The sequence below is a fragment of the Bufo gargarizans genome, chromosome 1 (genome assembly GCF_014858855.1).
Source record: "Bufo gargarizans isolate SCDJY-AF-19 chromosome 1, ASM1485885v1, whole genome shotgun sequence".
Taxonomy (NCBI): domain Eukaryota; kingdom Metazoa; phylum Chordata; class Amphibia; order Anura; family Bufonidae; genus Bufo; species Bufo gargarizans.
Window position 1 is genome coordinate 654,316,271 of NC_058080.1, and position 13,025 is coordinate 654,329,295.

Genomic DNA, 13,025 nt, shown 5'->3' on the forward strand with positions numbered 1-13,025 from the left:
TTTTCGAATATTCGCTATATTGCTATATATTACGAATATTCGAAAAAACTGTTATAGCAATATAGCGAATATTCAAAAAATCGAATATAGAGCAATTTAGCTAATATAGTGCTATAATCTTCTTTGTCTAATAGTTGTACGTTGAAAAATTCGCAATAAAAATTCGAATCCGAAAATTCGAATTACGAAAATTCGCATATTACACAATCATTACCTTGCCGATTTTTTTCAAGAAAAAAAATCGCGAATTTTCGAATATTCGACGAATATTCTAAAAATATTCACGAAATATCGCGAATTCGAATATGACCCCTGCCGCTCATCACTAGTCACTAGCTGATGAAGTAGTGGCTCCGCACCTCTTGTACAGCCACATGTACTGGTGGGATCTAAACGCATCTCACAAGCGTCTAGTGTCAACATATAGTATATAATTTTTGTTTGTTTGTAGATTTAGGGACTCACACACTTCTCCCTAGTTTTAGTGTATATCTAATCTTAATCACAACGTTTCTTCTAGCTGTAATTCTATACAAAAAACACCTATTTAGGGCAAAAAAAATTATTTTGCAGCCTTTGCTGCATCTGTCATTGAAAGATACACGCGTTAGATACTGTTGTTCTATTCTGTTATTAAAAAAACACCCATTTTGGGCAAGATCCTAAATTTGAGAAATATGAGGAGAGTGTCAAATAAGGGACGTGGCCCCGGTCGTGGTGCTGCTGGTGGAGCTCCTGTTGCAGGGAGAGGATGTGGTCGATCTGTGTCAGCTACAAGCACAAGTGAAACACCTTCCTCAGGTGTGAGTAGGCGACAGAACCTTCAGCGGTATTTGGTTGGGCCTAATGCGGCTCTACAAATGGTGAGGCCAGAATAAGTACAGGTGATAGTAGATTGGGTTGCTGACAGTGCCTCCAATTCCTTCACATTGTCTCCCACCCAGTCTCCTGCTGAAAGATCAGAGTTGGCACCTGCAGCCGATGTCCATCAGTCTTTCACCTCACCTCCTTGCAAATCTGCCAAGCAGTCTGAGCCACAAGTCATGCAGCAGTCTCTTCTGCTTTTTGATGACTCTGTTAGCAGTGTTTTCCAGGGCCATCCACCTAGCCCTGCCCCAGAAGTGGAAGAGATTGAGTGCACCGATGCCCAACCACTTATTTTTCAAGATGAGTACATGGGAGGTCCATAGCAGCATGTCTCGGATGATGATGAAACACAGGTGCCAACTGCTGGGGCTTTCGAAAGTGTGCAGACTGACAAGGAGGGCAGGGGTGAAGACTGGGTGTAAGATGATGTTGAGGACGATGAGGTCCTCGACCCCACATGGAATCAAGGTCATGCGAGTGACCTGTGTAGTTTTGGAATTGGCAATGGTCGCACAGAGCCACCAGCACAGCAGAAGAGGGAGCAGAGGGCCGTCCCCTAGACCAGACCAGACATTAGGGGCAGGCATGTGGGGCAGACATATGGCTGACATTGGGGGGGCTTATGGCTGACATTGGGGAGCTTATGGCTGACATTGGGGTGCTTATGGCTGACATTGGTGGGGGTTTATGGCTGACATTGGGGGCTGATAGATGACTAAAGGTTTGGGAGTGGATCTGAGCCATTGGGGGTCTGATCTGAGGTCTTATAGTGCATCTTATAGGGCGAAAAATATGCAGCAGAGACCAGTGAAGCAGAGACCAGTGCAGCAGAGACCATAGTCAGTTTATATAGTCGTTATATAGTGTTATATATTTTAATATGTACCTTGTGTTTTGTTATGTGCGTGAATCAGTCAGCCCAGCCCACCCCTAAGCCCCGCACCAGACCAATGTCCCACAGAATCATTCAGCTCTCCATCTTCCAAACACTGGAGCGGAAGAGGAAGTACCCCCCTACCCACCCGCGATCCCTGGCCCTGAATGCAAGCATTTCAAAATTACTGGCCTTTGAAATGCTGTCATTCCGTCTGGTGGAGACGGAGAGTTTTAAAAGCCTTATGGCGGTAGCTGTCCCACAGTACGTCGTGTCCAGCCAATAACTACTTTTCCAGGCGTTCCATCCCTTCCCTGCACAACCAAGTGGGGGACAAAATCAGGTGTGCACTGCGCAATGACATCTGTGGCAAGGTGCACCTCACTATGGATACGTGGACCAGTAAGCACGGTCAGGGACGTTATATCTCCATAACAGCACACTGGGTAAATGCAGTGGCGGCTGAGCCTGAGGCAGATAGCAGTTTGGCGCATGTCCTTCCACCACCGAGGATTGCAGGGCACTTTAGTTTGCCTCCTGTTGCTTCCTCCTACTACTCCGCTTTCTCATCCTCTACCGGCTCCTCATCCAGTCAGCGTAACACCTTCACCACCAACTTCAGTACAGCCAGGGGTAAACAACAGCAGACAGTTTTAAAACTTATCTGTTTAGGGACAAACCCCACACCGCGCAGGAGCTGTGGACGGGCCTTGAACAACAGACCGATGAGTGGTTTGTGCCAGTGAGCCTCAAGCCCGGCCGGGTGGTGTGCGATAATGGGAGAAATCTCGTAGCAGCTCTGACTAGCCGGTTTGACGCACATCCCTTGCCGCTGCATAAAGTGCGGGCCGTCTGTGCGCACTTTTGGTGTTCTCACCCTGCTGCTGCTCGCCTGTCAACACTGAAGCGTAACTTCAGCCTTCCCGCTCACCGCCTCATATGCGACGTGCCCACAAGGTGGAACTCCACCTTGCACATGCTGTCCAGACTGTGCGAGCAGCAGCAGGCGATAGTGGAGATTCAGCTGCAGCACGCATGGGTGAGTCGCCCCACGCGACAGCACCACTTCACCACCAATGACTGGGCCTACATGCGAGACCTGTGTTCCTTGTTGCGCTGTTTCGAGTACTCCACCAACATGGCCAGTGCCGATAACGCAGTTCTCAGAGTTACTATCCCACTTCTATGCCTCCTTGAAAAAACGCTGCTGGCGATGATGAAAGAGGATGTGGCACAGGAGGAGGAGGAGGAAGAGGGATCCTTTCATAGGGTTTCTGGCCAGTCATTCACAAGTGGCTCCGAGGGTGGGTTCCTGCACCCACAAACCCAAGGTACACAATTGTCCATGGCCATCCCTGGTGCGTGGCTGGGGGGATACAGAGGACACAGACGATACACCTCCCACAGAAGACAGCTTTTCGTTGCCTCTGGGCAGCCTGGCACACATGAGCGATTACATGAGCGATTACATGCTGCAGTGTCTCCGCAACGACCGCCGAGTTGCCCACATTCTAACTTGTGCTGATTACTGGGTGGCCACTCTGCTGGATCCCCATTACAAGGACAACATACCGTCCCTAATTCCGCCACTGGAGCGTGATCGTAAGATGCGCGAGTACCAGCGCACGCTGGTAGACGCGCTGCTGGTGGCATTCCCACCTGACAGCGGGGGCACAGTGGAAGCACAAGGCGAAGGCAGAGGAGGAGAAAGAGGTCGCCAACGCAGCTGGGGCACCGCCAGCACCTCAGAAGGCAGGGTTAGCATGGATGAAATGTGGAAAAGCTTTGTCAGCACGCCACGACAACCAGCACCACCAGCTGATATGGAATGTCTTAGCAGGAGGCAGCATTTCAGCAACATGGTGGAGCAGTATGTGAATGACTGGTCTGCCCCCTTTAACTTCTGGGTCTCCAAATTGGGCACATAGCCTGAGCTTGCCCTTTACGCCTTGGAGGTGCTGGCCTGCCCTGCAGCCAGTGTATTATCTGAACATGTGTTTAGCACGGCATGGGGCGTTATCACAGACAAACGCAGCCGCCTGTCAGTGAATGTGGACAAGTTAACGTTCATTAAAATGAACCAGGCATGGATCCCACAGGACTTGTCCGTACCTTGTGCAGAATAGACATGTATATCGGCCTTAACCAGCCATTGTTACACTACAGCGTAATTGCTCATTCTTGTATTTTGGATATTTCACACTCTTTTGGAGTGTACCCTAATTAAAAAAAAAAAATTAAAAAAAAAAAATTAAAACCAAAAACCAGTGTTGGAAACCTCGTCCTCCTCCACCGCTACCTCCACCGCCTCCTCAAACTCCTACTCCATATGGACCTCCACCTCATAAATCATTTTTTTTTTATTTGTACGTATTTTATTTTATGTAATTTCACTAATTTGTCTGTTAAATTTTCGGGTGAAATTCAACAATTTTTGGGTGTGATATACCACTGCTATACCTAGTAGACAGGTGAAAAAAATTCACTAATTTGTCTGTTACATTTTCGGGTGAAATTCACCAATTTTTCGGTGTGATATACCACCACTCTACCTAGTAGACAGGTAAAAAAAAATCACTAATTTGTCTGTTAGATTTTCGAGTGACATTCAACAATTTTTGGCTGTGATAGACCTCTGCTATACCTAGTAGACAGGTTAATCAATTTCACAAATTTTTCTGTTACATTCTTGGGTTAACATTTTACAATTTTTGCCGTGAATAAACCCCTGCTCTGCATAGGCGACAGGGACCGAATTTTTTTAAAATAATCTGTTCCATTGGTGGGTGACATTAACCCATTTCCGGTGATGAAAAACCCCTGCTCTGCATAGGTGACAGGGACTTAAATTTCTATAATTCGTCTTTAATTGGCCCTTTCATTCGATCCTTCTGCTTTAATAACTTGTCCCACATTTCCGCTTCATCCCATTGCAGCCATTGACCTCCCTTGGATGAGGTCCTCCTTTCTCAAGCTCCCTCTCCGGCGTGGAACCCTGATTCGCCGATAACCATGATCATCATGGCAGGCTCAGAAAAGAACTTCGAAAGTTGATAGAGAAGATATCCAAATTGATCGTGGACGCCACAGGGATGTGTGATCAGGCAGAAGTTATCTAGAGTCAACAAAGCGGCAGCCGGGCCTCTCCTGGCTAACGTTTCCAAATCCAAAATACCCCAGTGACATTCCCTATAATTTTTTATTAATCATTCCAATAACAGGGCATCTTAAGAGTCCTGTATTGTTATTTATCATCACTACCTCCCCGAGTCAGGAGTGGGTAATTGCAGTGCGCCCCCTCCTTAAATTGGAAGCTTATGCTTCAATACTTTGTCCCACATTTCCGCTCAATTACATTTAAATTTATCCATTGATCTCCCTTGGATGTGGTATCCCTTTCTCAGGCTCCCTCTCCGGCCTGAAACCCTGATTCCTCGCCACACATGATCACCATGGTAGGCGCAGAAAAGAACATTGAAAGTTGATAGAGCAGATATCCAATAGGATCGTGGACATCATGGGGACGTGCGACATGGTGGAGCAGTATGTGTGCATACGTCTACACGTACTGACTGATGGGTCTGCCCCCTTCAACTTCTGGGTCTCCACATTGGGCACATGGCCTGAGCTTGCCCTTTACCTCTTGGAGGTGCTGGCCTGCCCTGCAGCCAGTGTATTGTCTGAACGTGTGTTTAGCACGACTGGAGGGGGTTATCACAGGTTATATTTCCCAATGTTTTGGGGTGTACCCTAATTAAAAAAAATTAAAAAAAATTTAAACCAAAAATCAGTGTAGGCTACCTTCTCCACCGCCGCTTCCACCTACACCGCCACATCCATTGCCTCCTCAACCTCCTACTCCATATGGACCTCGTCCTCCTAGATCAAGATTATAATTTTGTATTTTTACGTATTTTATGTTATTTAAAGTCATTTCCCTATCCACATTTGTTTGCAGATCACTTGCCATGCTATTAACCAAATTTTGCTGGCATTTTCAGCCCTCTAGCCCTTTCCATGACATTTTTACAGCCATTTTAGTGCTCAAAAGTTCGGGTCCCCATTGACTTCAATGGGGTTTGGGTTCGCGGTCAAGTTCGGGTCCTGAACTCAAACTTTTTTGTGAAGTTCGGCTGAACCGGTCGAACCTGAACATCCTGTCTCAACTCTAATGTTAAGCATCGCCAGACTCAGCAAAGAGGTGCTGCAGCAGCAGGGGTAACAGCAGATCTAGTCGAAAAAAGAAAAGTGCACCTTGCAGCTTTAAAAAATTTTGTGGAAGCTGACGGAGAAATTGACGGGTACCTTGCCAATTTTGAATGTCAATGTGCCCTACACAGAGTACCTGTGGACGAATGGGTCCAAATGTTGTCCAGAAAACTGTCCGGCCGTGCCAGTGAAGCCTTCTGGGCTATTCCTGATGAGGATATCAAGGATTATGGGCTGGCAAAGGAAGCACTATTGGCTAGGTACGCTGTAACGCCTGAGGCATACCGGAGGGACAATACCAAGCAAAGTGGGGACTCTTACACAGAGTGGGCATGCCGCCTACATCGCACGGCATCCCACTGGGTCAATGGATGTCAGGCGGTATCCGGGGAAGAGGTGCTGCAGTTTTTCCTGCTGGAGCACTTTTACGAAAAGCTGAGTCCTTTGATTTGAGAGTGAATCAAAGACAGGAGACCTCTCACTCTACCTGAAGCAGCTTGCCTGGTGGACGAATATACTGATGCCCGCAAGATACCCCTGTGATCAAAGCCACTCCATGACCGGATTACCGACTTATGGCACCACCTCCACCTACCACCTACCAAAATCAGCCCAGGTATGCCCAGTACAACAATCCACAACCACCAAAATGTTTTCAGTGTGACTAAGTCAGACATAAAAACTAGACTGCCCTTTTGAATCCTTCCCTGCCATCTCTGTCCTGGAGGAAGGTGGGAGGAGGGAACCCTCATGCACCAATGCCTGCTGCCCACTGCATCGAAGTGGGGAACACAGCAGAAGAGCACTGGAAAACCTTACATGAGGCTGACCCTGTCCATGCAGCTGCCTGGGATAATCGGCAGCAACACAGACAGACTGTCCTGGTCAATGGGAAAACAGCCAGTGGGCTACGAGATACCAAAGCTACTTTGACCCTGCTACAGCGCAATGTGGTCCAGGAAAGTGAACACACAGGGCACACTGTAGCCATTAGCTGGAACCATCTACCGGTTACCCACTGCCCGGGTTCACTTAGATTGGGGAGTTGGTACGGGACACGTGAATGTGGGCATCATGAAGGAGTTACCAGCTAATATCTTACTGGGGAATGATTTGGCCCCCTTGTTTCTGCATATGCCCCGCTGGGCCCCACAGAGGCTAACCCTATGACTACCCGTGCCCAGACCTGTGCTGCTGGAACCGGCCCACCAGCTTAAGAGACCAAGGTAAGGACACCTACCCCGACAATTACCTTAAAACAGGCCCGCTTAGGCTGGGATACCCCAGAGGCATTTGGGAAAGAGACCCGGAAAGATCCGAACCTTAAGAAGTATAAGGCCAAGGCAGACACCCAGGAAAGGGGAGCAGATGGGGAACTCCATGAGAAGGTGGGGGATAGGCTATATAGGATCCCCAAGAAATCCACGACGAGTAAGACCCCTTCCAGAAGAGACAGCTGGTAGTACCTAAGAAATACCAGTTGGAGATTCTGCGAATCGGGCATGATGTCCCCCTAGCAGGACATCTACAGCCCCGCCGCACAGCCCATAGGATTACTCCGAATTTCTTCTGGCCCGGTTTCAATAGGGACGTGCGACAATATTGTAGGACACGTGTCAACGGGTAAGAAAGCAGGGGGACCACCCTAAGGCGAGACTCATGTCAATGCCTATTATTGGGGAACCCTTCTATCGCATAGCTGTTGACATTGTGGGTCCTTTAGCCAGACCTAGTCCATCTGGGAAGAAATACAATGCCACACATTACCCAGAAGCAGTAGCTATATCCAACATCGAGGAAGAGACAGTAGCCGATGCCCTGGTTAAAATATTCACCCGAGTGGGGTTCCCTAAGGAGATTCTATCAGACGAGGGGACCCAGTTCACTGCTTTTCTCACCCAGCAGTTGTGGAAGGTGTGCAACATTAAGCCCCTGTTGAGTTCACCTTACCACCCCCAGACTGACGGTCTCTGCAAGCGCTTTAATGGGACCCTCAAGCAAATGCTGAAGACCTTAACTGACGCCTGCAGAGACTGGGAGATATTCCTACCTCACCTGTTGTTCATACAGGGAGGTACCTCAGGAATCTACAAGGTTTCTCTCCCTTCGAGTTGCTCTATGGGAGAAGGGTCTGCAGGCCCATAGATCTCATTAGCGGACACTGGGAGGGAGAGACAGAACAGGAGGGGGCCCCCATAGTGCCGTACGTGCTGGAACTCCGGGACCGCATGGAGCAGCTGTCTCTGATGGTAAGAAAGAATCTCCAGGAGGCCCAGGGGAGACAGAAAAGATGGTATGATCAGGGTGCCAGGCAGCGCACTTTCCAGGTTGAGCAAAAGGTCTTAGTGCTCCAACCTGTGCAAACAGACAAGCTGCAGGCATCTTCGCAGGGCCCGTATAACCTACTTTATTTCCAGCTGTGAAGTTGAAAGGATCCAGCGATCCTTTCATGTGAACATGCTGAAGGAGTATCAGGAAAGGCAGGAAGATATCGCTGCAGAAGAACCGGGCTACACGACCCTGGCCGTACATAAGGTAGAGACCCTCGGACAAGCACCCATCAGACAGCCGCCCTACCGTATCCCTGAAGCAGTCCGGGAAGGAATGTGGAAGGAGATACAGATGACTCGGTTAGGAGTCATTGAGAACTCTGACAGTCCCTGGGCCTCGCCTGTAGTCCTTGTAGCCAAGAAGGATGGAATCACCAGGTTTTGCATGGATTACAGGCGACTCAATAAAAAGACTACCACTGACGCCTACCCGATGCCCAGGGTAGATGAACTTCTTGATCGTATAGCCAGGGGACGTTATCTAACTTCAATAGACCTGTGTAAAAATATATTCGCTGCTCAGTGTTGCACTTATCTGTTGAAAAGCCTTTTGTGTTGTGTAAAAGTAGAAAAAAAATTGGGCCTAATTGCCATTCAGCAGTGCAGTGATATATTCTAAAGTCCAGTTTGCTGTGTATTAGTATATTGGATCTAACATTTGATTATTTGATCTAACAGTATGTCAGACAGAGAAGTACCAGGCCCTGCACAGGGGAGTGACAGAGGCCTAAATGTTTCTGGTGCAGGCACGGGTCGCAGCAGAGTAAGGGGGCGTGGCAGAAGTGACATCAAACACCCCCAGCCAAGAGTTGGTGGGTTCCTCTGACAAGACACTTAGTTGGCATGGCCTGGGAGCAGGCCCCATGCCTCCACCTGTCCTGAACCTTTCTCTGTCATTGTCAGTTCCCTCAGCACAAGAAGTATTATATGCCGTAGGCTCGGCTCCACTTTTCAGCGAGGATGAGCTACTAGAGGACAGTTAGCAGCTACTGCCCAGCAAAGATCTGGAGGAGACATTCGCCACTAGAGATGGCCTTGCGGCTCACCCGGTGGTCATTTCTTAGCTCGTTCGCGGTTCGCCGAACATGCAAACATATGGCGATGCCGGTGCCATATTATTTTGCATTGTGCCAAACTTTGACCCATGACACATCCATCAGGGGGGACAGGACAGCTAATTGAGACGTTTACGCACATGGACACACATCCTACCCTATAAATAAACCCAATCTGGCTGCCATTTTACATTAAGTCTTTTGCCAGTGTAGGGAGAGGTTGCTGTGTGAAGCAGAGACAGACTGTTAGAGATACCAAATGCTACCTAATAGAGCCACAAAAGTTCTTTTAAGGACTAGAATAGGTGTACTATCGTGGGGTGTGATATACTTATAATATACTTTTTAAACATAGATAAGTATATTATAGTGCATTTGTATTGTGCAGCAGTTGTGTGCGGTTCTGCTAACATACTGCAGCTATACGGAGGGACAAACGCTATTGGAACAACTAATTGCAACTGGTGTGATATACCAGTTGCCCTTCAAAATAACTGATTGAGGCAGGGGTGTGATATGCCTATAATATACCGTATTTATCAGCGTATAACACGCACTTTTTCCCCCCGAAAATAGGGGGCAAATGATGTATGCGTGTTATACGCCGATATAATGTTAAGAAGCCATGTTTTTACATACCGGAGGTATAACATTAAGACGGCGCAGCGCCTGCCGCAGCTCCCTCCTCATGCGCCGCCTGTCCCAGCTCCCTCTGTCATGCGGCGCCTGCCCCAGCTCACTCTGTCATGCGCCGCCTGCCTGTTCATTCATAAAGTGAGATAAGCAGGCAGGCGGCGCATAAGGAGGGAGCTGGGGCAGGCGGCGCATGAGGAGGGAGCTGGGGCAGGCGGCGCATCAGGAGGGAGCTGAGACAGGCGGAGCATGACCGAGGGAGATGCCGGTCTGCGCTGTCTTAATATTATACCTCCGGTACTACAGTAAGTACCGTACAGCGCGTCTACAATTAGATATAGAGATCAGATTGAATGTTTAACAGTTGCGGGGCCCGGTGTATTAGAGTAGAGTCACTGCACCAGGCCCCGCCATGAGTGTCCCTGCCTCCTCTCTCCACACTGATCCATCTGATGGGGGATCTGTAGATGACACTTATGGGGATCTGTGGATGACATAAGTGTCATCCACAGAGCCCCATAAGTGTCATCCTTTTACATTATTTACCTTATAAGTGGTAATAATATTAATAAAAAAAAGTTCTGAGCTACCCTTATTTTGCTTCAAAGTTCTTTATTTGAAATTTAATTTTTTTTCCTGAAATTTCCCTCTTAAAATGAAGGTGCGTGTTATACGCCTGTGCGTGTTATACGCCGATAAATACAGTAATTTCTATATAGTGCATTTGTATTGTGCAGCATTTGTGTGTGGTTCTGCTAAGATACCGTAGCTATACAGAGGGACAAACGCTATTGGAACAACTAATTGCAACTGGTGTGATATACCAGGAGAAGGAGGAGAAGCAGGCAGAACTCGCAGTGCACAGGAGTAAAAAAGCAGACTGCAAATGTATCTGGAGTGATCCATCCACCATGCACGGTCACATCTGGCGCTCCCAGGATGCCGGCACATGGCTTTGCAGCGTGGGCTTTTTTTAACGTGTCAGCTGCTGACAATAGTATTGCCATTAGTGATGAGTGGCAGGGGCAATATTCGAATTTGCAATATTTCGTGAATATTTTGTAGAATATTCGTCATATATTTGAGAATTCGAGAATTCAAGATTATATTCTTGATTGCGGAAATCGGCAATGTATTATTCACGTAATGCGCGTGAGATACCGGCGTGGGTCACTTATGCTACATTTTGAAAGCTGGTATAAGTTTCCTGAGACTGGAGAAAATGGTTGGCACGGCAGAGCATTATAATAGCTTTATATGCAGATAGAGTGCACCAATATATTTGAGCTTGCGAATTTTCGTCAATTACTGATGCACATATTTTTTTGCAATACGTGCAACTTGTGACATCACAGCACTATGTCTGTAGCATGTTTGTATGGACAGCAGAACAGCTACACTACAGATCAATCTAACCTACACTCTCCTCCCTCCTCCCATTTGTCCTCCGCTCCACCTTCCACTGTGCCATCGTCACGTTCATTTGGCAAAAGGCAGGTTTCCGTGGCCCAAATGTTCGAACGTAAAAAGTTGATGACGCCGGATAACCCTCTTGCCCAACTGCTGACCGCTGGCTTTTCAGAACTGCTAGCCTGCCAACTACTGACATATAAACTGGTGGACTCAAAGGCCTTTAGAAAATTTGTGGCCATTGGCACACCGCAATGGAAGGTCCCCAGAAGGAAATATTTCTCCCAGAAGGCATCCCAGAGCTATATGGCCATGTTCATGTACAAACCGGATTCTAAAAAAGTTGGGACACTATACAAATCGGGAATAAAAACTGAATGCAATGATGTGGAGGTGCCAACTTCTAATATTTTATTCAGAATAGAACATAAATCACGGAACAAAAGTTTAAACTGAGAAAATGTACCATTTTAGGGAAAAATATGTTGAATCAGAATTTCATGGTGTCAACAAATCCCCAAAAAGTTGGGACAAGGCCATTTTCACCACTGTGTGGCATCTCCCCTTCTTCTTACAACACTCAACAGATGTCTGGGGACCAAGGAGACCAGTTTCTCAAGTTTAGAAATAGGAATGCTCTCCCATTCTTGTCTAATACAGGCCTCTAACTGTTCAATCGTCTTGGGCCTTTGTTGCACCTTTCTTTTTATGATGCGCCAAATGCTCTCTATAGGTGAAAGATCTGGACTGCAGACTGGCCATTTCAGTACCCGGATCCTTCTCCTACGCAGCCATGATGTTGTGATTGATGCAGAATGTAGTCTGGCATTATCTTGTTGAAAAATGCAGGGTCTTCCCTGAAAGAGATGACGTCTGGATGGGAGCATATGTTGTTCTAGAACCTGAATATATTTTTCTGCATTGATGGTGCCTTTCCAGACATGCAAGCTGCCCATGCGACACGCACTCATGCAACCCCATACAATCAGAGATGCAGGCTTCTGAACTGAGCATTGATAACAACTTGGGTTGTCCTTGTCCTCTTTGGTCCGGATGACATGGCGTCCCAGATTTCCAAAAAGAACTTCGAATTGTGACTCGTCTGACCACAGAACAGTCTTCCATTTTGCCACACTCCATTTTAAATGATCCCTGGCCCAGTGAAAACGCCTGAGCTTGTGGATCTTGCTTAGAAATGGCTTCTTCTTTGCACTGTAGAGTTTCAGCTGGCAACGGCGGATGGCACGGTGGATTGTGTTCACTGACAATGGTTTCTGGAAGTATTCCTGAGCCCATTCTGTGATTTCCTTTACAGTAGCATTCCTGTTTGTGGTGCAGTGTTGTTTATGGGCCCGGAGATCACGGGCATCCAGTATGGTTTTACGGCCTTGACCCTTACGCACAGAGATTGCTCCAGATTCTCTGAATCTTCGGATGATGTTATGCACAGTTGATGATGATAGATGCAAAGTCTTTGCAATTTTTCGCTGGGTAACACCTTTCTGATATTGCTCCACTATCTTTCTGCTTAACATTGTGGGAATTGGTGATCCTCTACCCATCTTGGCTTCTGAGAGACACTGCCACTCTGAGAAGCTCTTTTTATACCCAATCATGTTGCCAATTGACCTAATTAGTGTTAATTGG